The 3,204-nt window shown below is 59.1% G+C and overlaps 1 non-coding gene across 1 annotated transcript; it reads right to left on the bottom strand.

Annotated features, from left to right (window-relative positions):
- Positions 1 to 594: 594 nt before the first annotated feature.
- On the bottom strand, positions 595 to 701 carry LOC147678898 (U6 spliceosomal RNA). Its single transcript, XR_015301140.1, has one exon. It is a non-coding gene; the product is annotated as a U6 spliceosomal RNA (small nuclear RNA).
- Between the last annotated feature and the right edge of the window lie 2,503 nt (positions 702 to 3,204).

The raw sequence follows: 3,204 nt of genomic DNA, 5'->3' as shown, positions 1-3,204 counted from the left end.
GCCTGCACAAGGAGGCAGGCCAGCCGACAAGAGCCGGCTCAACACCGGCGCCGAGAGCGGGGGACCCATCACTGAACGGGAAGATCCGGGATCGGCCAGGTGGCTCGATTCGCCAGCTCGGCCCAAGGAGAGGGAACCCGGGGCGGGGGACCCCGCCGGGAGCCAAAAACAGGAATGCCCCAGGACAAGTGTGGCCACCACGCGCGGGTGCCAGGCACATCATCCAAGACAAGTCCATGCGCCGCCGGGTCGAGCACCCAGGAGCACCCCGGCCCTGCCCAAGCGAATCCCCGAGGGCCCGCGAATTCAGAGGGCACGGGGGAAACGCGTACATCAGACTGAAAGGTCACGCGAAAGACCGGGGAAAAAGGTCCCGGAAGGAGGAGAAGAACCCAGGCCGGAGGGCCGAGTCCCCCCCCCAGAACCGATCCACCGGAAGCAGACCGAGCCGAGGCACCAGGCGCCGAAACACCACCGGGACAAGGCAACGAAGGAAGGTCCGACATAGTCGAGCCGTCACAGAGCCGGACCCCGGTGGAAGGATGGCCCGACGGGACAGGACCGGCGAAACCGACCCTTCCAGGGCGACTGACCCGGTATATGGAACGACTCACGAACATGCGAGTCCACCTTGCGAAGGGGCCACGCCAATCTCCTCAGAATTGTCCCAACTTATGGATATGAGTTGCCGAAGTGAGTACGGCCCCTACATGGGGACACAGAAGCATAGGTGCCACGGCGGTAGGCCAGGACCAAAGGATGCCCCCCCCCCCCCTGACTGACCCAGAGGGAAGTACCGGGTCCAGGCAACTGACCCCCGAAGGAGGACAAGCCCGAGACAGGACCCGAAGGGACCACCGCACATAGCACAGGGAGCCGTCGGAGGAGAGACCCCGCCTGACGTGATGTCTCACCCACGAAAAAGATGAGGCCGGGCTGTATCAATTGCCCAGACAGGGAACACCAGGACTCCCTCCCTGCGAAGAAGATCCACCAGGCGTTTCATGAGCACCGGGCCAACCCACGGGACAGAAGGCAAGCCCAACAGCGGCCCCCGCAACCGCGAGTGGTGACCCCCACTCGCAGGCCGGCCTCCCAGGCCAACTCAAGGTCCACAGAATAGACAAGGGAAGGAGGTGGCATCCGAACCCGTCGGGAAGGGGGGACCCCGTGGAAAGACCGCAATACCAGCAAGACCGGCCACCGGCCCGCCAGCCCGAAGATCCCAAGAACCGTGACAGCCACGGCCCAAGACGGGACGCAACGGAGGCGACAGCCCCCTGCCCCCCCCGGGAACCTCCAGGAGTGAGAGGGCTGAAAGCTAGGAACCAGGGGCGAATATTGGAGCGGCAGTACCAGTACGAGACCGGAAAACCGACACCCGGGCCCGGGAGCCAAAACCTGACCGCCCCGACCGACACCCTGAAATCCGGGTGGTATGGCCGAAGGACCCCACCCCTGCAAGGGCGGGTCAGCGGGCGCAGGTAGAGGAAGGGAACCCGGAGATTTGCGCAGAGAACGCCCCCAGGGGGACCCCGGGGACAACCCCCGCCGCCGGAGGCAATTGCAAGCTCCAAACAGGAATGAAACACTAAGTAAGTGTGCCCTCCCCGCGTAGGGGTCCTGTCACACTACCCCGTAGCGCAACTTGAGACAAGACCAGCGTACTACACCCCCGCAAGGGCACCAGGCGCTATACCACAACAGCATCGGCCGGATTCGACCCGTGGTCTGTGAGGGCTGTCCGCACCAAAGGCATAAGACTAACCTATGAGCTATAGCTCCTTAGTCCCGGACACCCCCGAGGAGGAGGCCAGGCCTCCAAAGCATTATGGGGGCCGAAAGTGGGGAAAAAGTAAGCAATTGCCCAGGGAAGCAGAGCGGGACTCCTATGCATGGAAGAGGCCCCGAGGCGCGACTAACCCGGACCCCGGACTAAATCGCACCCCAGATCCGCCGAGGAACCGAACCCAGTTCCCGGGCCAGGCCACTGCCCCCGGGCCTGCCCTACCCACCAGTGGGCCCTACTCCCCCACCGGGTACCGAGAGGGAGATAAAGCCAGGAGGGGGCGGGGCGGGGCACCCCCCCCCCTCGCAAAGACCCCTAGAAGGGAAAGCGCCGGAAACCCGGGGGAGCGCTCAGACTGCGACAGAAGGGGGGGGGACACCTCCGCCACCCCGAGGAGTACCCAGCAGTGCCAACACACCTGAGCCCGGCGCATCCTGACGGCCCCTGCATAGGAGGAGAACACGGGCTCCCAGGGTGCCAGGAGAAGGACTACAGAATCTCGAGCAGTCCCCATGTTGCATCAGGGCCTGCTGCCGATCCCCGAAAAGAACGCGCAAAGCGCTCCTGGCCAAATAGAAGTGCACCGTCAAACGGAATCTTAAGAGAATGTAATCGACACACATTTCCTTTAACCAAGCCGCCTGAACAGGGACTTGAACCCTGGGCCCTCAGATTAAAAGTCTGACTCCCTACTGACTGAGCCATCCAGGCTCTTACAGAGAAGAAATGCACTCACCGAGGAACGTAGATACAGACGCATCGGCAGGATTCGAATCCTGGCCTGCGAGGGCTGTCTGATTATATGAATGCATGATGTAAGCCCACTTTGATTAATTTATTACTTTGGAATCAAGCTTTATGTATTATTCTTTACATTCTGATTTTTGCATGGTGTTGCATATCCTCTATCTTGGAACTGTGTTTAACAAAAAAAATAAAAAAATAAAAAAAATGGTTATTCTGTATGAAATTGGGTGCCCCAAAGGAGGAACGTGCGAGGAGGAAAGGTGCTCCAGTGTGTAGCAGTGAGGGAGGAAGGTATTCAGAGCAGTGACATAAAAAGATAATACAGTTCTAAAATGTGGACTGGTTGTTAATCACCCTCCTTATTGGCCTGGCCACAATTGCAGTTTAAATATTATTTTCACACAAATACACATTCCCATGTGGCACGTTAGGTATAAAGAATGGGGATCTAGGCCGTGTGTTTAAAGGGGCATCGATGTTTTGACCCGTCTTAGGGCCATGTGGGTAGGTTAGATCTAGGCCGTGCGGGTCTTCATCAGGACAGAGTGGGGCAACCCAAAATTCTTTTGTAGGGCTGCAGAGTACCCCCCTAGGAGATTCACGAACTGCGTTGAATCCAATTTCTAGAAGGGCCAGTGTAGTCAATCACTGATGTGGTATCTGTGAAC

The sequence above is a fragment of the Lissotriton vulgaris genome, chromosome 11 (assembly GCF_964263255.1).
Source record: "Lissotriton vulgaris chromosome 11, aLisVul1.2, whole genome shotgun sequence".
NCBI lineage: Eukaryota > Metazoa > Chordata > Amphibia > Caudata > Salamandridae > Lissotriton > Lissotriton vulgaris.
This window is presented reverse-complemented; position numbering and strand designations above follow the sequence as displayed.